General features: G+C 39.9%; 1 protein-coding gene across 2 annotated transcripts in view; it reads left to right on the top strand.

Moving 5' to 3' along the window:
* Positions 1-26374, top strand: part of ACP2 (acid phosphatase 2, lysosomal) — a 658601-nt gene that overhangs the window by 12619 nt on the left and 619608 nt on the right. The window contains exon 2 of one of the 2 annotated variants that reach the window (XM_044082705.1): positions 3637-3691. The exons of the other annotated variant lie outside the window; for it this stretch is intronic. The gene's annotated coding sequence lies outside the window, so the exon portion shown is untranslated. The remainder of the gene's footprint in view (positions 1-3636; positions 3692-26374) is intronic. 2 annotated transcript variants of the gene reach the window in all.

Raw genomic sequence — 26374 nt, 5'->3', positions numbered from 1 at the left:
TTTAGATGATTGTGATTGTTCTTTCATACCCAGGCCATCAGGATAATTTTTTCTGGAATAATAAGTATTATTTTGTCTCTGCTATTCATTGACAGACAGCAGTTTTGTAGATACAGATAAAGTGAAACAGAAGGGCAGCAGTGATGTTAAGTGCTTTTTAACTTTTTAGAGGTAGGGGGGCCCATCATTCTATTTATTCGCTGGATGTTTGGTAGTTTAGTTGTTTGGGGTTTTGTTTGTTGTTTATTTGAACTGTGGTTGTAGTTCTGTTTCATTGTTTTCATGGGTTAATACTAGACTGTTTGTTTGAGGGCCCTTAGTAGCCTTCCTAGTCACAATAACCTATATTGTAGGTACCTATTGACATCACTGATTTATACTTCTACCCCTTTTTGTGAGACCTCGGATGTATTTACAATTGCTGTTCATTTGTCCAGGTTATGCTTAAAGTGGGTCAAGATGCTACTTTTCTTTATGTACAAAGTAAGTCTGTTCTGTAAAAGAGGCTTATCTATCTCACCAGCACGTCCTACTTGTGTTTCTGTGGAAGTTAAGGTCTTTTAAGTGGATGCTAAGGATGCTGTTCGTTTAGCGAATGTAAAGGAGGTCGCATAGGACTGGGTCCTTCGAGACTGTAGGCTAGACAGATGTCACATCGCAGACGTCTGTTGGAAACAGGAAAAGTGAGAGAGAGAGAGAGTACTTTAAGGTGGTCTGGGTAGCTCAAGGAAGACATTCTTGATTATGTTAATGAGGAAACACTGCGATTCTCAAGCTAGGTCACGTGCTTAGATAAGTACATATCAAATGAGCCGTTATACTTTACTAAGGAGGAGAAGAAGAGGAATAATAACGTCCTTGGATCTGGAAGAAGTAACCCCGGAGATTCGTCTGACTAGCTAAAAGTATTTCACAACAGCAGGAGATACATTGTGATCAAAGGATAGTTCATTGTCATTGAAAGTGCTTAAGTCTCTAATGTTGGAGTCATTTCTCAAAGGGGTGTCACTGATGTGGTTGGTGCATGGCTGCTCAGTTTTGCCAAAGAAAACATTACTGCATTTGTCGGCATCTAATTTAGGCCGTGGTCCAAACACTACTTACAGGTGCATAATAGTCCCTCCTGAAGAGTTTGGATTTACTGCATATCATCAAGGTATCAGAAATACTCGGTCTCGGGATCTAAACATCTTCTGCAACATCAACAGAAGGGTTTGGAGGGACAGGTCTATCTCGCAGAGGATACCGCTGCTATGGAACAGACTCCTCATTCACATAAAACAAAGCTAATTATTGTCTATATTCAAGTGCAGCTTGTATCTATGGATGGGAAACAGAACATTTAACCCAGAACTGCCCTCTGTACTACTCATGGACAGAGGCAGCTCCACTTTATTCCATGAATACGGACAGGTGGGGCCAGTGTAGTAATACTAAGTGGGATAGGTTAATTCAAGCACCAAAAGGGAAACTGACTAGGCTTAAAATGCCTCACAAGGGCAGCCAGCCTACTGCTTACCTAAGGACAAAGGTCGGCAAAAGTGTAGCATCAAATAACAGATACATGAAGCAGCAACTGCCAACTTGGCTGTGGTGCCAAAACAACAGTTTAATACAAGTGATTTGGCTGTGGTGCCATAACAGTAGCTTAGTACAAAATATTTGGTCCAGGTGCTCCCAAATCAGCTTAGTACAAGTTATTTTTCTTTGGTGCCACCGTAGCAGCTTTAGTACAAATTATTTTTCTCTGGTGTCACTGTAACAGCTTAGTACAGTGATGGCACAATTGGTGATCTTCAGCTATGACTGGACTCAAGCTCAGAACCCCTGCAGCAGGCAGCAAATGATTACAAAAGACAAGCAACTACAATAAGTAATGGTTTGAAGACAGTGACTATATATTAGCTCGGATGCCACAGCTGCAGTTTTATTACAAATTTACAGATCACAGCAAGAATTAGACTTAGACTCAAAATGCCCACTGCTGGGAAAGTAGGCGAAAATAAGCAATATGCCTACAGCAAGAAGGAACTCCATCCTCAGTGATATGCCTCTCTGCAAGTTTCTTGGATTCACACAACTGCAGTGTTGTATATACAATTTTGCTGAGTCATCCATGTGAGTGAGAGAGTGGTTATGTCCAGTTGCATACTGTTGTCCTCTTAGTGTGGTGCTTAACAAGTGTTAGAGGTGACCACACACACACACACACACACTTTTTTTTGCAGTATTAAACCTTGTGTGAATGCTTAGAGCTGATGTGTGTAGTAGTTCTCAACAGTACCCAACCGCTGCTGTGGCATACGTTGCACTTCCCAGGTGTAGTGGCATTTGATTCTGATGGTTGTGTGATTAGGTATCCTTGTGTAGTCACAACCCAGGAGAGTCATTTTAATGAGTGCTGCACTGCAGCCAAGTAGTAAACACAGTTTCATTTTAGGTGGCCCTTGCCGTTCTGCCATGGTTATGTGACAGTGTAGTAAGGATGGTGTCAAGGGTGGGGACTTCCTTCCAACATTGTGCTTGTGTTCTTTCATGCTTGTTTTAACTGTGTGATTACTTTTAATGGGTTTGTTTTTGTGGTCTTTGATGTTGTGACATGAGTCTGATTTTTGCAAGCAGAAAAAAAATCTTGTTTTTTGCTTCTAGTTTTTAACTTGATAGAATTTGAGGATGTGACCTCAGAGTTTGTATTTTTAGTATGGAGGATGTAGTTGCCCAGCCACCCACATATGAAGCTGAGATGTTTTTAGGTACTGAGTGTTATACAGAAGCCAAAATGTGTGTCTGTGTGTAATGTTTAAATCTTTGTCTTCACCCATATCTGAACATACTTATATCAACAAGAAATAAGCGTTTGTTACATATAGGAATCATATACACATATGAAATGTATATATAAATAATTATATCCATTAATTTCAACTTTCAAAAACTTTGATGCACACTTTATCAATGACAATAGCTAAATTAACAAATATTAAGCCTGCACTGATTGAAAAAGAAAATCAAATGTTTTACTTTTCTGATCTGTGGAAAAAAACTAACAGTACCTTTATATGTACTTTGGAGTAATTATACTGTTAATTGAAGGGTTTTTGTAAGTTAATATGTAGAGTTGGGGTTAAGGGCAGCATCAGGGTTAGGGTTAGCACACATAAGTAAGGTGGAGAGGCAAATGCTCGTTTGTTTTGGAAAAACTGATTGTTCATTCTGTAAGTTATGTCAGACTTGAAAAAGTCAGTGTAATAAGCAACAAGACACTAGGAAGTATTGTTTACAATGCATCAGAATATAGCACTATTGAATTATGTTGATATTAAGAGGCATGTGATTTGTAATCTGAGAAAATATGGACAGTATATTAACTGGAAGGTTTTTAAATTAAGTATGTAATACCATCGTTACAGGCAATGCTGTGTTTTTTGTGGTTGTGTAACATGTAATTAACGTCATAGTTTAGAATTTCATTTTGAATGGTCAACCTTCATGTCTTTTTTCCCCCTATTGTTAATGTTCATTTCAGTGGGTACATAACCTTTCAGTAAGATGTTCAGCATTGTTAAATACTTGTTTCATCCTTTATTATATAAAAAAGTGACAAGACCAGTACTGATATTCATTCTTTGTTTCCAGGAAATTTAAACAAACTGTGGCAGAAGCCAAATAAAGAACATCTTGCATTTCAGGGGTGAGTGTCACATCAGTTGTCAGGATAGTTCCTCTTCCTACCCCATTCACCTCAGTTCCTTTCTTTTTACACAGTCTGTCATATGTGCTTCATGAACTAGTTAATGAATGAAATGGAGTGTAAAGAGTGCACTAATGGAGAAATACAACTTCCGGGGTGAAGGTTTATAAAGGTAGTGTGTGTTGGAGCTGTGGTGCCTAGAAGCTGTTTTGAAGAGGTTTAGCTGTGTGGTGATATTTTTAGTGATGTCTCACTTTGTACACCCCAGTTTGCTTTTGGATGCATACTTTGTAAAACAGTTGTACCTAATACATGGAGTCTGTATTACATGATCGAAACCTTAGGTTATCGAACACCTAAAGTTCAATCAGTAAATATCGAACCCTTTCCACATAGGGAAACATTGCTGTTGGCCAAAAGTTATAAAGAGAAATTAAGTGGGGGGCTTTGCCCCCTACATCCTCCTAACTAAATATGCCAACTCCGAGATCCCTCCTACAGCAGAGAAATAACAATCTGCGTAATGGCCAAACGACTCATTTCTGTGTGTGGAAACGGCCATTCCCAATTTTCATACTTTGATATTTAGTGTTCGATAACCTAAGTTTTCAATCACGTAATAGGGAACCAATACATGTAACAGTGCATAATTAATGATATCCTGTTATCTACTTTATGTGAAAATTTAATAAGTATTCTGTTCTTGCTGTTCAAATAGTTAATTGCATTTTATGTTTGTGATTTATGCTTGAGGCTGTGTAGTCTTGGTTGTCTTGAAAAGGTAAAATATGGCCAGCCAATTTCAGAAGTTGACGTAACAGAGAGAAAGAATAGTTTGCTAAGATTTGTGAAATCACACCCCATTACCAGGTACATATTCGTAGGATTGGATAGTCACTCTGCGTCATTCAGATGTTGGTATTGAAATGCGACAGTGGTTTAAAACTCACTGTAGCTTACGTGCTGCAACATAGCTTTTTTATTGATGTGAATAGTTGGTTCCTTTTGTCTTTACCCTCATTTAGTGGATTACTGTTTTTAATTGGTGTCTATTCCTCTTCGTCCATATCAAATGCTCTGTAGCCAACATGTTTAGAAGTCTGTAGATTTGTATTGTATAGTGTTGCATTCTTGTTGCATCACTGTATTTACACAATGACCTCTTTTTATCCACTGATGTTTTTAGTGCATGTGTCTTGTGGTTGTGTGAATAATGAATGCAAAAGCAAATATTGGACTCTAGATAAAACTGGCATTACCAGTTGCAGCAGTTGGTACCTACAGAATAGCCAGATGGGGTAGTCCTCAGCAGCATTTTACTCACTGGGCTGTGCTCCTGGGTTAACTTTTAAAAGCATCCGGGGATCCATGTAACACGAGTGCTAATCCTTCAGTTTTCAAGGAAACCTTGTGTGTAAAAAAAAAAAATCTACATGGTAAATTCTGTTTGTAGAAAACAGGGTACACAGACTTAGCCTTTGGCTTACTCTTGTAGCCTTGTATTCAGTATTGCCTGTAAGGCATGGCATTCCCTACTAATTAATACTTTTTCTGTAATAGTAGAGTGGGTAGAGAGAGAGAGTGTTTGTGCGTGTGTGCGTATTTATACATGCATCCATATGTTCACATACATACCGACCGATACAGTGACAAAATGTATAAAACCTGTATTCTGTGTATTGTGTGTGCATGTAATTTAATAAATGTATTTGTGTGGATGTTATATATGTGTAATGTGTATATATAATACAAAAATACATGTGTGCACATGGTCCGTGCACATTTACTTCTGTATATATGTATGAGCGTGGGGAGAGACTAATTTACAATTGTGTAGTTGCATTGAACTGTTTGGTTCCAGTTTTCAGATGATTCTGTTGCAGAGTCAAGTACTGTTAACAAGATGTGTTTTTGGAAAAATGGTCACAAAAAATAAAAAAACGTAATGGCAAAAACATGTTCATCTTTAATTGCTTTTAAAAAAGTAGTTAGTGACGCACTGTAGACTGAAAGTAATATAACAGCACAACTTAATTGGTTCCAGTTATTAAATTCAGCTGTTTTTTTTTTCTTCCTTTCAGCATTTTTTAAACATTCACTGTGGATTTATTTATTTATTTGACATTTGTTTACCGGTAAAGTCTGACTGAGCCAGAAACTGCCCTTTTCAGCAGAAATCCTGGGAGAAAAGCTCCATAAACACAATCTTTCAAAAATCAAGTACAAACATTTTAATTGAATTTTTGCTTTTAGTTTACTGAAGGAAGTGTAGGAGGAATACATGTAAATGTAGACATTTAATTTTGGTGTACAAATGTGCCAGAGTATTGCAGTTAGCAATTTGTAGCTGACAACAGATTTTCTTATTTCAGTCGTCTTTAAAGCCCTACCTATACACAGATAACCACTTGTATGTATGTTGTTTGTGAAATGGGTAATTGAGTTGGTGCTTGACCCTTTTCAGCCACCATCTGATCCATATGACAAGGATAGCAGCAATTACTGTAGTTGATGCACAACAAATCAATTTACATATATAGGGCAAAGGCAGATATAGAAGCATTATGTAGAAACAGAGTTCCGACTTCAACCACTTTTTCTGGCAGTGTGTTGTAAGGTGATGGAGAACATTGGATTGTGCATAAATTGTGGTAAAAAATGCACATGCAGCAGCCTTTACGGTGACACAAACTAAATTTTTTAATTCACTTAAAAGGTTAATAAAACATTTGTGAACCTCTAATACCTGTCATTATTGACTAATTCTCAGTGATTTGCCAGAAAAAAATATGAAGCACAGGGCAAAAATGTGAACACAAAACCAATTATGGTAAGTTAGTAGAGTAGCAAGTTTTGATAGCCGCGGTGCTGTAGTGATTAGCATCGTCGCCTCACAGCAAGAGGTTCTCCCATTCGATTCTCGGCTGGAGCACCTTCTGTGTGGAGTCTGCATGTTCTCCCCGCGGTCGAGTGACATTAAAGACATGCAGGTAGGTGCAAGCGTGAATGGGCATGCTTTCTTTGAAGGTTGGGTGTCAGGCTGGCAACTCGGCACCATAAAAATCCGCTGCCGATCATGAGCGGACCAGAGTTCCGCTGTGGCGACCCCTAACTGGGAAAAAACGAAAGTCTTTTTAGTAGAGTAGCAAGTTTAGCATCAACATGCATTTTCTGAATTATCTGAAGTATGATTACAAGGGACAGGGCTAAAATGTGAGGCAAGTTAGGAAATTTAACACAAAACCTATTGTTCTACTAACTTTTAACATAAATTTTGAATGATAAGCATGATCATAGGAAGTTACTAGGCTAATTGCTTTAGGGCCCTTACAAGCCTAAAAAAGTTCTACCTGTATTTCCACGATCAGCACCAATTGCCCCTGTCCAGGAGTGACACAGGTGGAACCCCTGGGGTGTAATGTTACCCATTCAGTCGTCAAGATTGCGTTTGAAGAGGGCCAATGAGGTGCTCTGTTTGACGTGAAGTGGGGGCACGTTCCAAAGGTGTGGTAACCTCTGGGAGATGAGTATGTCCCTCTAGTAGGTTCTGCTAATGTCACATACCAGGTTAAGGTCTTTAGAGAGAGTAACCCGTGTACCATTCGACTTGTAGATATGCAGCATTTCCAGTAAAGCAGGGTCAAAGATTGCCTTATATGCAAGACATAGATTGCCTGTGAATAGTCTGTATGAAACAGAATAAAGTGACTTAGTTCAGACGGTCCACATAGGACGGATGCTGAAGACCTTAAATTTTCCTTGTGAGGAACCTTTGTGGTCTCTTAAGTTGCTGCTGGTGCTTAGAAAGGTACATACCAAAAGGAGTGTTGTACTCCATTATTAGCTTGATGAGGGAGGAGTACAGAGAGGTTAAGTTGCTGTCACCCTGTGTGCCCAGGTTTCTCACCACTGAGTGCGTGCTTGGAGTGCTGTTATTGATGTGGTAGTTGGCAGGAACATCGCACTTGTTGAAAGGGATAATATATTTTTTTGCATTGAGTTTGAGGACATGACTTTGGCACCAATCACGTGTTTGTGTAAGACCCTGTTGTAGGATGGTGACACCATTTGTAGATTCTATGTCTGCTCCCAGTTTACAGTCATCAGCAAACTTTGTCAGCCGAAGACCTTTAGTTTTAGCTTGTACTTTGAAGAAATAGATTCCAAACAGTAGAGGTCCCAGGACTGATCCCTATGGAACACCACTGGTTACAGGTCTGCTGTTGGAGGTGGATTCCCCTATTTTGACCATATAGGTTATATCAGTGAGCCAGTTAGTGACCCATCTAACGATACAAGGGTTGATACCTAGCTGGATGAGTTTGTCAATGATGCCTGAGAAGGGGATAGTGTCAAAAGCCTTGGCCAAGTCTAGGTAGGCTGTATGAACCGACTTCTCCTCATCCAGGACCTTGGTGACTGTCTTGAAGATGTCTACCAGGTTAAACAAGCATGGTCTCCGTTTGACAAATCCAAACTGAGTAGGGTCAAGTGTTTGAAGGTTACCTATATCTTTGTTGATAAGGTCCATGATGATTCACTCCATGGCCTTGCAGATAAGGCTAGTCAGACTAATAGGTCTTTAGTTCCCAGGGTTAGTGGAAGCAATACTTTTGTGCAAGGAAGTAATAGTGGTCGTTTTCCATTCACGTGGGATGAAGCCGATGCTTAGACTATGATAGAAGTACTCAGTGGTGTTGCCAGTTCTTGGTTGAGTCCATGTAGGACGCAACCTGGGATGTTATCGGGTCCTATAGATGCTGTGTTTTTGGCCTTAGAGAGGCGTTTATGACCTGTGTGGTGGTTGAGACAGGGGAGTGAAGGTTTCACAGAACCTGTTAGCTATGTCCATAGGCTTAGTATATGTGTTATCATTACCTACCAGTTTGGCACAAATCTGGGACTTTCCTTTTAGATTACGGATGTAACTAAAGAATGGCTTATGGAGCTAATTTGGATTTGTAGTTTGCTTTTGGAGGACTTCACAAGAAGTCTTATTTGCTTGTTTAAGCAGAGGAGGGAGTGTTTCTAGTTTAGGACTCGCTCCCACTTAATCTTAGACAGCAATTTCTTTCTCTTATTGTAAAGCCTGTTAATGGCAGTTGTCCACCAGTCAGGTTTGCTCTTCCTTGAGGAACTTGTTTTGGTTTTGTCAGGTAAAGTCAATGCAGTTATACAGGTATTTGGTATAAAGGATTAGTGTAGAACTCTGTATAGTTGCCAGTTCCACCTGAGGGGGGAGGTGCAGTAAAGCAATTTATAGGTTATAGTCTGCTTTGGAGAAGTTTGTTAGTTTAATTGCTGCTGGGGAGGTGGGGGCAGGTGTGATATTTACTTCAAATGAGACTGATTTGTGGTCAGATCTCACTAAGGAAGACCTCACAATGGGGGTATTGCAGTGGTCCCCCTTATTGGTAAGCACCAGATCCAGGATGTTGGCACCCCTTGTGGGGGTGTCAACCAGCTGGTCCAGTTCACTGGAGTTAATGAAGGTGAGGAACCTTTGGGTAAGTGAGTTAGAGCACGAGCAGTTTACCCAGTCGATGGATGGGTAGTTAGTCACCCAAAACCACGGTGTTTGAATATCTTGATAGACTCAAGTAGATCCAAATAGGCAGAGTGGGTGCCCTGATTCATGGAGGGGGTCCTTTAGCTGACAATGACTTGAATAGTTGTCTTACCAACAGTTAATTGCACCTGAAGTGTCTCCAGGGAATTGTGCTGTTTATCTAGTCTGGAGGTGTATTTATCTTTAATGAATATTGATAACACCACCTCCTTTAGTTTTCATACCATCAGTTTGTTTTCTAAATGTAGAGAAGGATGTGTAGCCCAGTATGGCCGGGGTGCAATCTGCAGCCTTGAACCAGGTGAGGTTCCTAATGTCTGAGATTATTGACTTGCTGTAATCCTTAAGTGGCTTACCAGAAAATCAAAAAATCGTATAAGGGACACAGTAAAAATGAGGCAGAAATTGGGGATGTTCTGTAGAGTTGGTCAGTTGTAGAGAAGTTTTACGTTTGCACTTTAGGTGATGGATTGGTTAGCATCAGATAGTGATTTACTTGTTTTGCTAGGCTTTTGACTGACACAGCATTTCCTAAAATACTGTTGATGATAAGGTTTAGAATGTTACAGCAGCATACAGCTGTCAGACTTCGTGACTGCGGTAACATTTTAAACAGCATGCAGACACACTGTCACATTCCCCTTTTCTCCATCACCCATTCTTGTACCCTAAAATCGTATCCATGAGAGTTCATTATATATTCCTTTTTAAGTGCGTCCCCAGCCTTTAAGTACTTTTGCTATCCACTTGTATACAGGCTAATGATGATCATTTGTATTTTGGCAGAACAGACTCCTGGCTGTCAATTGTTTAGTATCTGGCCTTAACGTAGGGGAGCAAGCCATCTCAAAAATTCTCTAGCCACTCTAGAACATACTACCTGCTGCAGTAAGGGATATTGCGCAGGGCAAGACCTTCAAAACTAAAGATGGCAAGCATTCATCTGTACCTGAAGTGTTGTAGGAACTTTCACTTACTGCATCAGCTTGCATCTTGTATTAAATTGTATTTTCTTGGTAACCTAATTCTACTATACTTAGGACAGGTACCTGTTTTGTAAATATGTAGGTAGTTTATACTTTCTTGTTACAGTAACTTTAAGGCAAAGTGTTTATTTTTATCAGATGTATTCCCTTTCTTGTTTCGTTGCATGTTGTATAAATATATTTACAGACCTTATTTTTTTACCTTTTGCTACTTTCTTATTTTTGGTTGTATCCTAATGCAGATTTTAGTTCTGCAATGTTTCAGAAAATGTCTCTCTTCCTAGTTGCTATTGATTTCTTGGAAGATACTCCAGTATACCCATGATATTGTTTTATATGCAGTATTTTGCAGATGTAGTTTTTTCCCTTTTTCCATTACATTACTTTGATGTATTACTTTTGGTGCCTTGTAGTGATTTTGAAATGCTCCTTGGACTAGCTCACTTACACAGTTACCTTCTGTCTCTCAAGTTTTTCTGCATTCCTGTCTGTAGAATATGTTTTGCCCAATTCAGGTCTAGTTTCACCTTGGCTCTACAGAAGATTTCTGCAAATACCTTTCCCGTCATGCTGTGCATTTTTTATTTATAAATGAACAGAAAAAAAAATGGAAACCACTGTTTTGGAAAGCAAATATTCTTTTTAAATGACAAGCTCTTTCGTCAGTTGACTTCTACAGACAGACAGAATCTCTTCCCCTCCCCCACACGCACACACACATGCACAAAAACCTCTCTAAAATAGTAAGTTTGTTTGTAAAAACGTCAGTAACATTATCTGTTCTGTCTTATGGTTTGTTTACATTACCATGTCTAGTTAGATTGTTTTCTAAATTTTAAGTTTTATTTTTAAAATTTTAAATGCCTGATTAAACATTGGAGTGGTGAAGCATTCATGATCTGTGCTATTCTTTAATATCCAATAAGGTCTCCCAGTTCCCTCCCCTAGGTCTGTTTCAACATAATCTATAACATAAGATAAAATCTTTTAAAATGAAAATTCATTAAGGTTTCCTAGTTCCCTCCCCAGTTCTGTTTCAAAATGATCTATAACCTAAGATAAAAACTTTTAAAATTAAAATGCATAACACTGTAACTAAACAAAACATTTATCTTACCCTTCTTTCTTATCAAGTAATAGTGTTCATAAGCCTGTGATTGTTCCTAGTAGTACTGGTAACCTAAAAGGCATTACATATTAGTCAGCCAGTAGCATATAGTATGTATGAGTTGGTGAGAGCATTGGATAGTGTGTGATTAATGAAGCTGTAGGAGGTGGCGTGCTATTTAGAGAACAGTGGATTAATTTAAATTATTACTATGTGCAGTGATGTTGGGGAGGAAAGAGCAGTGAAGTAGAAGGTGAGGAGCCCTGTGTTTTGAGGGTAGTTTGATAATGTATTGTTCTGTGTTGCTTAGAACCATTGGTATTCTTTAGTGCGATTACAGTTTTTCTTTGTTTACTCCAGGCTTTAACGTTGCCCTCAACACAATTGGGCTATCACTTTCCTTGGCTTAACAAGTGCTTGAGTTAACATTTCACAGAGTGTTTATTTTACTTTAGAAATGTTGAAGTACATGGTTAACATGTTTGTTACGATGATGGCCTGAGGTGGAAAGTAAGCATGTTTGCAAATGATGCTAGTTCTGTGAATGTAATTCTTTGAATGTAACCACTAAAGTCACAGTTCAGCTGACATCCCAGAAAAGAAAATTTATTGTTTTTACTGTGACTGGTTTTAACTAGTTTTGTAATTGAACAGCTGTGTTGTCAACAAAAGGCAAACACTTGCCTAGAATCACAAAACGAATCAAATGTAGTTTACAGTATACACCCTTGTAAGGGATGAGCAGAATAGATTGTGTTGACTGAGTAATTGACAAGGGTGACGGTGGTTTTCTTTTGCATTCTGAAACATAACAGATCTGCAAGGGTATTCTTTAAAGGTGTTCACTATTAATAGACACTTTAAGGTAGTCTACCCATAAAAAACATTTTGTAGGACTATTTCACTTTAATTAGGAGAAGGCACACTGGCTCATGTGTATTTATTGGGATGGCCTCTAGTGAAGTGCATGTTAGACGAAAACGGAGAAGGGAATGTTGGGAAATACTGAGAGATGGATGATTAGAGGCAAACCAAATTTTTCGAATGCATAACAAGAGGCAAGTCATTTGATGATGGTGTCACAGTTCATCTTTGGTTATCTAACTCAGAAATTGTGGCAGAAAGAATTTAGAAGGGTCCTTGCATAGTAAGTGCAGAATTGGGGGGGCAGCACTGCGGACAACGACCACTTTTAACGTTTGAAGTTTTGCAGCAGATGGACAAAGAATCCATTTATTTCATTTGGCATAGAAAATTTGTCCTTGGGGAATCTAATCATTCTTGGAAAGAAGGCTAAATCTGATATGCATTTAATATTTAGTTGCATATCTACCCAGCATACCAGGAGTGACAAAAGTCTTGGGGGTGCTGTACACATTTTTTTAATAACTGCCAGAAAGTTTCCATAGGTAAGGAACTAAACTATGTATGGGTATGGGATAGAGCTGTTTCTGTACCTTTGTCGCACATGCAGTCACATGAATATCAATTGAAAAGTAGTGCATAGTTCTGAAATGCATTTGTTTTAATTGCAAAGTACTGACAGGTAATGATATTTTATAATATTAAAAATGGGGTGGTGACATTTATGATATTTAAGAATAATGCTATTAACTATTTTATATGTACTTAGATGCTGCTGTAGCTTCATAAGTAAAAAGTAAATATCACAGGTAATCCAGTGTGATAATTTTTGCCTTGTTTACCAATGTCACCATTTGGGAATGCTATTAAGTTAACATGAGACTGTATGACTGTATGTATGTAACATGTTGTCTGTATGTGAGACGACTGAGTGGAAGCCTTAGTTCTCTGGTGCACCTCAGGGATGCATGCTTGCCTTATTTTAACATGGTTTATTTTTTTCAATTCTACCAAGCACTGGATTGTGACATATAAACCTTAGTGGTTGTAACTTAAGAATGATTTTATTTTTCTTGAGTCATTCAACAATTTCATCTTCCCCTCTTAATGGTTTAAGGAGAAGGGTTTACATTTAGATAATAAATGCAAAGTCTTATACTTTGGCACAGCATGTATTCCTAACCCTATTTTTCTGGATACTAATCTGATGGAAGTGGTTGAATGCATAAAATAGTTCAGTATAATTTGTGGTAAGAATATGTGCTTTAACCAGAACTAAATCAACAAAAGTGGTGGGTCTTTTGTACAAATTCATTGTATTTGTTTTTATTTATTTATTTAAATTGGGGTAGAGTACTGATCCCATGGAATCAATTTCATTCTTGGATAGAATGTGAACACACATCAACTGGAAAAAATAAATATAATTTATACTATAAGAACACACTGAAAACAAAGGTGTATAGGTAATATGCCATAAAAATGATTTAAGAAAGTAAAAAAACAGAAACCACTATGTACAATATTTGCATCAGTTACAGTGGAGACATGTTAGTTAGAGAAGAGATGTTTTAGTGAAAATGATAGGCAGTATGTGAGTCAAGACATTAGGGAGACTAGGTTATGTGACCTGAAGCACTAGATCACCTGTTTTTCTTGTAAGCCTGTTTACTGTTTTCTTCCTTTTGTTGTTTTAAAGGGAATTTACCATCCCTTTTAAGAGTTCAGATAAAATTCACTTAAAGAATCTCATCATGCAAGGATTATGTCCTATCATGATTGATACTTTTTTACTGTGTAAAAAAGTAATGTCTTTTGGCGTTTCCCGGTTAGGGGTCGCCACAGTGGAACTCCGGTCCGCTAATGATTGGCAGTGGATTTTTTATGGTGCTGAGTTGCCATCTCGATGCCCAACCTTCAAGGAAGGCACACACATTCACGCACGCACCTACCTGCATGTCTTTATACATCACTCTACCATGGGGAGGACATGCAGACTCCACACACAAGCCACAACTGCATATAAGGGATAAATTGTTTTTAGCACATAGAGCCATAAGAAATGGTGAATTAAGGTTCTCACTGAGACTTAAGAGCTGACAGCATAAGATGCTTGTATGGTACAAATGTCATTTATAAAATTCCAGAGCTTCACACAGTTAAGAGACAGAAATCTGTTTCAGTAGCCCTTGCACAATATAGGAATATGTTCCCAATTGATAGTCAGAGTCTGTACAATTGTTCAAAGATGCTTCGGACTCCTAGATTGCCTCTTATGCCTTTAGTGCATCAATCTTTGGAGTGTGTGTGTTCTGATGTGACCCGTTAGGGCCCTTAACAGCTATTAATAGACACTTGTGAAAATATGAATTATGAGTAATGCATCATAACCGTATATGTGTTGCACAACTATTATTGACAATTTAATACACTAAAACAAAAAGCATTGATCTAGTCACTCTGTCTTTTTTGACAGAGTTATAGCCTTTTAGACATATTTGGGCTGTAGTTATCCCTTTGTATATTACTGTATTTGATCGGGCTGCAAGTAAGAAGCTTGATTGCATTAGGGGTGACAGAAGTGCCAAGGCATGCACATCCATGACAGTATAACTGTCCTTTTTCTTAAAGGTAAAACAATAATCTTTAGCAGTGGTGACTCGAGTTCAGGAATGAACCTGAGAATCAGTGCTAGGTTTGGAGAGGTTCACTCCCTCACACTTTTTTTTCTCATTGTTTATTAATAAAGCACCAACTGACCTCACTTACATCCATATAATAATGTATGCACATAATATGGTAATTTACAGGTCAGTCCCTCTCCTTCGGTTATCAAAAACAATTTAAATTAGACCTGTGATACCTATTAAACTGGCCGTTTACCCTCACGCTAATACACAACACAAAGAAAGCCAAAGCCATGCTTTTTTCCACAGTGGCTAGCCAGAATGCCAAGTGCTTGGACTATTCATAACTCCAATCTAATAGCAATATAAACTATGCCATATTATCACATTCCTCAGCATCTGGATGGTTCCTAATCTCTGCTTACAGAAGCACGTTAAATGCAGTAAAGCCAAAGCAAATGGTCTTCTCTTCTGGTCCATAACGGAAGGGTTTTCTATAGATCCAACGACATTAAAAAGAAAGAGCTCTGCAAATTACTTAATAATAATAATTTTTCATCACCCTAGACTCTAAAAGAGAATACTACAGCTTCATTTTTTATAACGCCAAGCTGCTACCGCTGTACTTCAGAACAACACTACTAGCACAAGGCCTAGTCTTCAAATTAATTGCCCTTCCTAATGAGCAGACTGTATGAGAAATCAATGCCCTACAATTTAAGATTCCTGCCAGTGCATGCTGCCAGCCTGTAACCCCTACATTTACAAAAACAGCACTGTGCTGAGCAATCCTTCTCTATACTTGCTCTAAATGTTTAGTCAGCCATCCTTCCTTTCCTAAGTTTCATACTGAGCTAAAACAGGCAAAACTTAAATGCTTCCAGAATAATGGAGTCACCCAGGCCTCTTCCCCTTCCCATTGGTCCTTACATCTTTGGTGTTTCTTCCCTCCTGAAAGGCACCCATTTCCCTTATCTATCCCTTTCTCTGTCATATTTCTAATCCCTTCCATCTTTTTCTTACATCATTTCTTTCCACTTCCCTCCTTCAGTTTCACTGCACTCCCCTACACTAAACTCCTTTTATTTCTTCTTCACAACTGAGTACATTGTATATAATCCTCAAGGGGTCTTCCCTTGCATACATTTTGATGTGATACATTCTCTTTAGAATGTGTATTTAATCTTTTGTGTGTAGCCTACATTAACTTCTGTGATGTGAGGTTGTGCCAGCTATGCCAGAGTGAGAGAGAGTAGGGCAGTGCATGTGTAACATATGCCAGCATAACTAGCTTGAGTTTTGTAAAGAAGTTTATATCATTTGAATGTTAAACTGATTTGTACAGATGCATGCGTTTAAAAATGTATCAAATAAAGCCATGTCCAACCCGGAATTAATGGACATGCTGCAAATCCCATCGACCTCAGCACTGAAATAAATAGGATATGCTGGAGGGACAGATTCATAACCCAGAGGCTAGTCCGTAGAGCTCATTGACTCTCTTATCACTTCTGTGTCACTGTTAGACAGAGGCACAGTATACTAACTAGCAAAATAAATTTAAAATGGGTGGCGAAAGCCAAACATATTCTGGCTAGGCTTATAAATGCCCTAGGGCAGATAGCCTAGTATGAACCTATGAACAGTGGATCCTGCTGGACAGAAAAGAAATATACAAGTATGTCAGACTGTATTGTAACCGAATGTATATGGATGCTGGAAGGGATTAAGCTCAGCCCAGCTAACCTTAAGAAAAATAGTCTGAAATTAAATGACTTGGTTTAGGCCATAAACATTTTTATCTCACAGGCCTGAATGCAGCCAGAGACGCAATATCTGGGCTGAAGCCCTGCTCTTATTGTTGAAAGAGAATGGCTAGTTAGTCTCTGCAGGAAGGGTGAAAGCGTTGGAATTGTTTTACAGTCTCCAGATGCTGGAATAAGCCTTGGCAAAGTTCTACACCTGTGTCAGATCCTGGCTCCGCTTCTAGTCAGGGGATAGTGTGGGAACCACTGAATCAGGTGGTCAGATGTGATGTCATTCTGTAGCCAGCACTGAAATTGTATTTGGATACTAGGGAGAGATGTGACAGACCACACTCGGGACTGTGTTTTGGAACTGACAAGACCAGTCATCCACTTTATCTTGCATTGCTTTAGTAAGTAACTTAACTATGGAATAGGGGATGGTAATTCTTCAGTCAGTTAGGAAAATATAGTGAGATTAGCTAAAAGTATTGTTTTTTTCTGTAGCTGTCTGAGTCTTTCCATCTGTGTTTTTTTTTGTATTTCCTGTCAATTGAAACTCTGGTGTTTATTGTAAATAGATGTTCAGTATTCCCATGCTTTTTTAAATTTATTATTAAGTATATCTAATGCTTTCATTGTGGCTAGTATTTTAGAAAATATTTTAACCCTTGAGAATACTTGCATTTATTTAGTGGCACTGTAGCATCAAGTTCCTGAAAGTGTTGTTGATAGTATTAATACTTATGCAAATAGTAGTGTTAACCAGAGTGTAATTGAGTACCCTGGTAAGAGCCTTAAAGTAGCTGGCTGGTGGCAGTGAATCTACCTTATAGTCTGGGTGGAGGTTGCATACTGGGTAAATCTGTGCCAGCCTTTCCCAGGTGTGTCTGTCTGTGTGCGTGTGTCTCTGAAAATCAAATCTCAGTGTGTGTGTATCAGCTACTTGGAATAGGGACACAAGGCACTGATTTCTGCAGAGAAAAAGGTGGAGTCTTGTCACTGAAGGTGTGTGTATGCTCAGCAGCCACAAAGTTTCATCTTTCACTAGTTTTATTTATTTTTGTGAGTTTAGTCAAGGAAAGCAGACAAATATATCAGCAGAGGATTGTGGCAAGCTGACAGTCAACCATTTGGCTAAGGTGTACAAAATCCAAAATGTTGGTACTTGCCAGCCTGACTAAAGAGGATGTTATTTCAGCCTTAGTTGCAGTTGCAGCATAGACCAGCCACCAGGAGGACAACCAATCTGGCGATGGGGATGTGTAGCCCTCAGAAACAGGACAGTTCACCTTTTCCTCAGAGGATTTAAAAACCTGTCTGGAGTTACAGAGACTTGAACTGGAGGCAAAAAGCATGGAATTAGAATTGACAGAGAGACTGCAGTGTGTGGAGGTAAAAAAAATATTGAGAGACTGCAGTGTTTGGAGGCTGAAGAAAATGAGAAGCAATGTCAACATGAGAGGGACATGCTGACTCTTAAACAGGAACATGGAGGTAGTGGTGAAGGGAGTAACCAAATCTCAGATGCAGCAAAGGTCAGTAAATTTCTTCTACAGTATAAAGAATGTGATCATTTTGATAGTTTTATTCATATATTTGAAAGAATATGTAAACAAGTGCAATGTTGACCAAGGGGTCTGGGTATGGTTCCTGACCCCTTTACTCCATGGTAAAGCTGTAAGGGCTGTTTCTAAATTGTCTGATATTGATTGTTTAAAATATGACAAAGAACAGTGTTGGAATGTTTTAAGTTAACACCTGAAGCTTACAGAAAAAAAGTATTGTGAGCATAGATAAAAGTGTATGTGATTATATTGCCGAGTTAAGCACTTGTTTTCATAGGTGAGTGAGTGAGTGGGTGTCATGTCACCACATTTGAAAGGCCGACAGATCTTTTGGTGAGGTAACAAGGCCTTAACACTTTGCCTGAGGACATGAAAATCTGGTTGGCAGACCAGGAGTGTAATTCTGCAGATGAGTTGGGGAGAAAAGGGGATCTCTACGTAGCAAGCAGGGTACCACTGCACAAGAAAGGGATACCCAGTGTTCCACATGGATATAAGAGAACCCATAGCGGGCAGTCTAAACCACCCCAGCAGTAACAGGGGAAGATACCAGTTCAGGTACAATGCCAGGATCAAGGTTTAATGTTTTAAATGTAACCAGAGGGGCAATTTAGCATACAACTGTCCACTGAAGCAATGTGGGTAACAAAAGGTGGGGGAGCCAGCAAGTGGGAATAACAGCATGCTAGTGATAAGTTGTCTGTAGACAACATGGGTACCAAACTATCAGTGGAGTTTGTATACTATCTTAGTGGATGGAAAACAGGCCACTGCTACTGCCAAGAGAGTGACAGCCTCTGATGTAACCATTGTGAAACCTGCGGTGGTTAAAGAGGAGCAGTACTTGCTTGGACAGTCCACTCCAGTCAGAGCTTTAGGAGGGGCACCATTCCAAATACCTTTGGCCAGGGTTCACCTTGACTGGGAGGGTGGAAAGGGAAGCAGGCAAGTAGGTGTGTTTTGAAGATATTCCTGCAGATGTAGTGATAGGGAATGATTTTTGATAATGCAGTACCTTGTGGCATACAGTTATGCCTGGGGGAGACCCAGACAGACCCCACACCTGAAGTCAGAGCAGGGGATGCGGCTGTTTCACGGGGGAGCTACCCAGTAGCAATGAGTTTGAAGGTGAGCCACAGCTGCTGATATGTACTAATGTTCCCTTGGATAGGGTAGCTGCAAGAGCAGAGGTGAGTGGTAGTACCCAGGATGACAACAAGGCACGGCTGTCAGAAGATACCAGATTTCCTGTGGAAGGGGAGCTGGGAAGGGTCACAGAGGCTGAGTTGAGACAGATTCAGCTCTCAGACCCTATATTATGAGAATCAGGAAAACTGTTATTTATCAAAACATGTGCAAAAAAGTCCTTTAAAAAATATGAGAGCTCTAGGGTGTGTAAACATATATATACTACATACAAAAAAAAGCTTGTATAGTGAAATACTCCTGTAAAATGTTCATACCAATGTGTGGAAGACACAAAAATTTTTTTTTTTTTTTTTTAATAAATAAAATAAAGTTCAGTCCATATATAGTCAAACATATTTATGAATAAATAAGTAATTAAATACCTAAAAAATGCTAATATTAAAATCAATGGTTAAAATAGAATATATAAAGAAATTTAACCCTGGGGTCAGATTCAACCTGTTCCAAGACTAAAATTTTATATTAATACCTGGACAAATCAATGAATGCTTGTGAAAGGCATTAGTCTCTTTTCTTTTAGCCATGTCATAGGAATGCTCATAAAAAAATTTCTTGATGGAATGTATAGAGATTCATCATTCCATATAGCATAGCATTGACTACAGGCACCACATTTATACGTCCCTGTTCTAGGTTGTTACACCTTACCTTTATTTTTCTGTTTTTCAAAATTTCCAGTAATTTGTGAAAATTTCTTCCATTACTTTGGAGTCAGAGAGGAATATGTATAAATAACTGTTCCTATTCTTTCCCTGGTATTGGAAGCAGTTCTTGTGTTGCTAAACAAACCTTTTCCTAACCTCAGCTTTGTAATCTGCATCGGTACTACAAATTTCTACTAGCTAAGTGTTGGTAAATTTATTGCTGAGACTAGTTTCTTTAAAGAACTCACTGAACCATTCATACAGATAGTTAAAAAGCCTTCATTTGATAGCTTGTGTGCAATAAGAGATCTTTCAAATAATTGATTCTATAGTCTATCAGATCCCTTTCCAGCTTTTTAACTTTCTGTTTAAAATCTTTTCACAAAAATAAATCTATTACTAAACAATTGATCATATTCCAGCTAGCTTTAAAATCAACATCACATCAGAATTTACTTTATATTCAAAATTTTTTACATCATTTAATTTTTTTTTGTTTAGTTTATTTTCAGCAATCATTAAATTCAGCATCTCTAACCCTGCCTTGTCGAAAAAAATGTCACATAGTTTATTATAAGCTAGTTGCTCAAAATTAGAGATATTGTCAGAGTCCATGTACCATGAACTATAATCCTGACTTAAATTCATCTTTTATATATTTCTGTTTAACCCATGATTTTAACCCTATATTATGAGGCTTGAGGGTGGTAGCTAAGGAGGCACCTGGGTGTCAAGAAAAAGGGGAGTCTCTGTACTGGAACAGAGGGTTACTGTATAGTGAGTGGACCCCTGAGGGAGGGCTAAAGGGTGAGGTAATACAGTATTTGGTAAGATGTGCCTAGAGCCTACTGTCTGGCACATCTAGACCTATCCCATGACATTCCATTTGCAGGTCATTGGGCATAAAGCGTGCCAAGAGACATATTATGCAGAACTTTTATTGGCCTGGGATTCCAAAGGATGTAACAGGGTATTGCAGGACCTGTGAGCAGTGCCAAAAAGTAGGCATGGCATGAAACAAGCCATTTCATAGGGTTGCCATGGATATTGTGAGGCCTCTGAATACCCCAAGTTCCACAGGGAAGAAATGTATCCTAGAGGTAGTAGATTATGCTAGTAGATACCTTGAGGCAGTGGCTTTGTCCTCTATCGAAGCAGAGAAGGTGGCAAATGCTTAGTTAGAGATTTTCAGCAGGGTAGGTTTCCCGAGAGAACTATGACTGACAGATGTGCCTGTTTCATGTCAGACCTGCTGACTTGTCTGTGGGAGTGCTGTGGGGTGAAGTACCTAAAGACTACTACTTAACACCTCCAGACTAATGGTCTTGTGGAGAGGTTAAACTCCACACTAAGGATCATGCTAAGGGCATTTACAGACCAGTTTAACGGAGAGTGGAACAAATATTTGCTCCATCTGCTGTTTGCATACAGAGAAGTACCCGAGGAATACACAGATTTTTCACCCTTTGAGTTACTGTATCGGCATAAGGTGAAGGGGCCCTTGGATTTGATTCCTGATGAGTGGGATGGTGAGTGTGAATCCCACAAGGAGTCTGTTGTAGCATATGTCCTAAACCTCAGGAGAAGGCTTAGGGGGCTCATAGGCTTGGCCCAGGAGAACAAGGCAGGAGCACAACAACAGAAAAAAGGTCTGCTATGACCAGAATGCTCGAGCCCAAGCGTATGCTGTGGGACTGCAGGTTGTGGTGCTCATTCCTGTTGGACACAATAAGCAGAAGGCAGCTGGGATGGACCTTTCAAAGTGGTAAGAAAGGTTAGTGATGTTACCTACATAGTAGAACTGCTAGGAAAGAGGCAGGGGCACAGACTGTGCCATATTAACATAATGAAGCCTTTCCATGATAAGGAGGCCCTTGTACTAAGTATTTGCAATGCGTGGCAAGAGAAGTCTGAGGGAGATCTGTTGACAGATGATCTCAGTGAGGCTTGGACTGACACCTCAGTGGAAAGGGTAGCAGTGTCCCAGCAGCTATCACCTACTCAGGTTCGGGAAATCTGAGCAGTGTTAAAGAAGTTTTGCACTCGCCTGGTGCAACGCCATGTGGATACGGGACCCCAAAGACCTATCAAGCAGGCAGGCAGGCCTCTTAACAGGGTGCCTGAGCGTGTCAGACAAACTCTTAGAGAGGAGATACAGATTGTGTTGGAACTGGAAGTAATCCAGGAGTCCAGCAGTCCCTGGGCCTTCCCAGTGGTGCTGGTGCCAGAGAAGAGTGGCAGCACCAGGTTATTGTGGAGTACAGAAAACTAAACAGTCACACAGAGTCCGATGCTTACTCCATGCCTAGGACAGATGCAGCCTTAGAACAGCTGGGTGGGGCTAAGTGTCTAACCACTGCTGATCTGACCAAGGGCTACTGACAAGGTGCCCTTGACTCCCACCGCTAGAGAGAGGTCAGCCTTTGTGACTCCTTTTGGATTATACGAGTTCATGAAGATGCCTTTTGGTGATGAAAAATGCCTCCGTGACCTTCCAGAGGCTAGTAGATTGTATCCTAGCAGGAGATTATGCTCTTTGGGACTGGTAAAACCAGGCCAGAAATACAGTGAAAATGTATTTCCACCATAGCAATTATAGGGTTTTCATTCTACTTAGGTGTTGTGTTGTAGATTTATACATATGTTCATCATCATCATTATTATTATTATGAAAAATTTTTTTTTTTTTACAAACACACCTGATGAAGTATTTATTTGGTACAAAAGCGATCTTTGTTAAAAGTGTTTCTTTTTATAAATAATAAAAAGATCTCCCACTAGACATCTATCAGAATAATAGTCATTTTGTTAGTGAGTTAGTTTCTTAATTAATAAAGTTTGGTTTAGTAGGTTAGCCTTAATAAGCTGTTTTTATATTATATATTTTGCTTTGTCTCTAGCGTTTTAGTTTCAGTTCTAAGGTAGCACAGTCTCTGTTTACACTATGATAGTAAGGGGAAAGGGGACTTGGTTAAAGGAATGAGTTTAATGCTGTTATTGCTGTTAACAGAACTGCCCTTTGTAACCACTCCCTTGCTCCAAATAACCTGATTATGTATAAATAATGAATGTTTTTTTGATGCTTTTCATTATACTCCATTAGGATCGTTTGTGTGTTTTGATAAAGAATATTCCATTTTTAACTCAACTGTGGATTCCCTACTGTTTTCTATTTTATTTTTTAGTACGTATTTTACAGTTCAAGGATCAGTTTCAGGGTTACTCTCCAGTCCAGCTGGTGAATCTGGGAATTTTGAGGCAATGTTACAATTGCCTTATGTACACAGACAACCTTCTTCTCCTTCCAACAAACTCTAATACATGTGAGAGATGCAGTTACACAGCCAAACTAGAGGCAGAGCTCTCTCGACCGAAGACTGGCACAGTCAGTCAGGAGGTAAAGGTAACCATCCGCACCACAAATCCAGTCTCGCATAGACCTATTGCATCTGCATACCCAACACATAAACACACAAAAACATACTCGGAGGCTCTAAATAAAAATCTGCCTAAGCAGCAAAGACATCCAAAGCAGATATTCAAGCAACAGCCACCCCTCAACAATACCCACGAATCACATATCTCACAAAGTGAGTGTGTCTCAGTCACAGCCCTTAAGGCTAAACAACACACCAAATACACTCGTTATAGGGGACTCTATTGTCCGGCAACACTGATGTCCTGCTCACCAGACTGAACAAGGAGAAGGTCACTGTAAGCTGCCTGTCGGGTGCCAGGATCCACCACATAACGCAAGCACTCAAGTCACTCCAAAGCAAGTACAAATATGACTCCATCATTGTCCATGCTGGTGTGAATGACCTGAGACATACCTCCCTGGACTACATGAAAAGAGACATAGAGGAGATCTCTGATCATGTAGCCCAGGCTGGTATGACCCTGACCTTGAGTAGCATCTTGCCCTCACCAAGAATGATGCCACACTATAAAGACAAAATGATCAGTTTCAATAATTGGCTAAAGTATTGGTGTCATTCAAAGGGGGATCCAGTGTCTGTCAGCCTGGGATGACATGCTCGACAAGCCACGTTGCTTCGCTAGGGACGACTTGCACCTTAGGCTTTCGTATACTGGCCAAGGCTCTTGCCAGCCCCGTAGTGCCTTTTTTAGGCAAGGCTCAAAGGACAAATTCACCTCCATAGACAACCCAAGGATAAAAAAAACTAAAGGTAATGCTAGTCGATGCCAGAAGTCTAAACCTCAAGATGCACACACTCAAGGCTCTCCTCAGTATGGAAAAAATCGATGTCTGTGCAGTAACAGAAACCTGGTTCAAGGCTCCTGAGAGCACCCCAGCACTACCAGGTTATAACTCATACCATGCTTTTCAGCCCCAAAACTCGGACCGAAGCACAAAAGGAGGGGGAGTATCTATATTCATCAAAGATACCTACACCTCCAGGTTAGTGGCACTGCACGAAGCATCGGAAACCATCCATGTGCAACTAACAACAGGCAAAACTGCCTTTCAGTTTGTAGCCTGCTACAGATCACCCTCCCTTTCACAGGAACCCCACTTGGCATTCCTGAGAACACTGGAGAATATGAAGGTCTCTCCAAACACTATGTTATTGGGTGACTTCAACTACCCAAACATTGACTGGGAAAACTACTCAAGCCCAAACACCCTCACCCAACGGTTCTTTGAATTTATAAACTCTAACGCGATGGAACAACTGGTCACCACTCCCACAAGAGGGAACAACATATTGGACCTGGTCATCACCAACACGGGGACGCTATGTTCCACACCAGAGGTAAACCTCTCATTGGTAAGATCAATGTTCCACACCAGAGGTAAACCCCTCATTGGTAAGATCAGACCATAAACTAATTTCCCTGGACATCCGTATCCCATCCCCACCCCCAGCCAAGGAAATCACTGTAAAGAATTTCTCAAAAGCTAACTTCACATTTCTCAAGACTGAGGTGGAACCTTCAAAGCCCCCGGGCCAGAGGATAATACAGCAGAATCCTTTACAATTGCATTCTATGAACACCTGCAGGAATGCATGGATCGTGCTATCCCAAATAAAACCAAGACTCACTCCTCCAAAAACAGGAGACCTGTCTGGTGGACCCTGGCCATAAATAAGCTATACAACAGAAGGAGGAATCTACTACATGACAGAGCAAAATCCCAAAAAGGGAAGGCATCTCTGATCAGTATTAGCAAGAAACTACGATCCCTCATAAAATCATCAAAGGCCAGTTTCGAAATAAAAATTGCCCTACACACTAAAGATAATCTCAAGGCCTTCTTTAGTTATGTCAGGAATATGGGTGGAAACTCACAGATATGCTCTGAATTGTTGCATAACGGTACAAAATATACCAAACCTACAGACATAGCCAACATCCTGGCAGACAGATTCAGTGCTAACTTCTCTCCCCCTTCCCCCTCAAAAGAGCAAATGCCTATCCCAACTGAATGTAACCTCCCTGACATCACAGATGCACAGGTGAAAGCTGCCCTCTCCAAAGCAAAAAACACAGCATCTATGGGACCGGACGGTGTCCCAGGCTGTGTCTTACACGAGCTCCAAGAAGAAGTGAACCCTCACATTAAGTCACTGTTCAAACTTAGCCTTACTTCAGGATATGTACCCAAAGAATGGCGTACAGCTACAGTGGTCCCACTCCACAAAGGTGGTGCCACAACGGACCCCGGGAACTATTGCCCCATAAGTCTGACTAGTCTAGTCTGTAAAGCTATGGAGCGTATTATCATGGAACTCATAAAAAAAGACATTGGGAGCCTCCAGACACTGGACCCTACCCAATTCAGCTTTGTTAAGGGCAGATGTTGCCTCTTAAACTAGTTGATTTCTTTGAAACAGTTACCAAAGCCATAGACGAGGGCAAGGTAGTCCACACAGGACCTCGCAAAAGCCTTCGACACAATACCCCACTCGGGCATCATACATAAGCTTACCAGCTTAAATATCAACCCCTATATCACAAGATAGGTTGCAAACTGGCTCAGGGATAGAACTCACATGGTCAGAATCGCAGGTGCCATGTCCAAATCCAAACCAGTTACAAGTGGCGTCCCACAAGGCTCAGTTCTGGGACCTCTCTTATTCTGTATATACTTCTCTGAGGTTCAGGCTAACACGGGGGGGACTATGGCTGACAAAGTTCGCAGATGACTGCAAACTGGGAGCCATAATCGACTCTCCAGCTGACACAAGCATCCTCCAAAAGGGTCTCACGGAGACGGATGCTTGGTGCCAGAACCACAGCCTCAAGCTAAATGCTAAAAAGTGCATAGTCATCCCCTTTGGGAAAAACAAAGTGCCCACAAATTACCACATAGGTGGTAATCCATTAAGTATGGAA

This window comes from Protopterus annectens, chromosome 9.part0, assembly GCF_019279795.1.
Source record: "Protopterus annectens isolate FY-2018-M chromosome 9.part0, PAN1.0, whole genome shotgun sequence".
Taxonomy (NCBI): domain Eukaryota; kingdom Metazoa; phylum Chordata; order Ceratodontiformes; family Protopteridae; genus Protopterus; species Protopterus annectens.
Note: the sequence above shows the minus strand (reverse complement) of the source record. Positions and strands in the feature narration are given on the sequence as shown.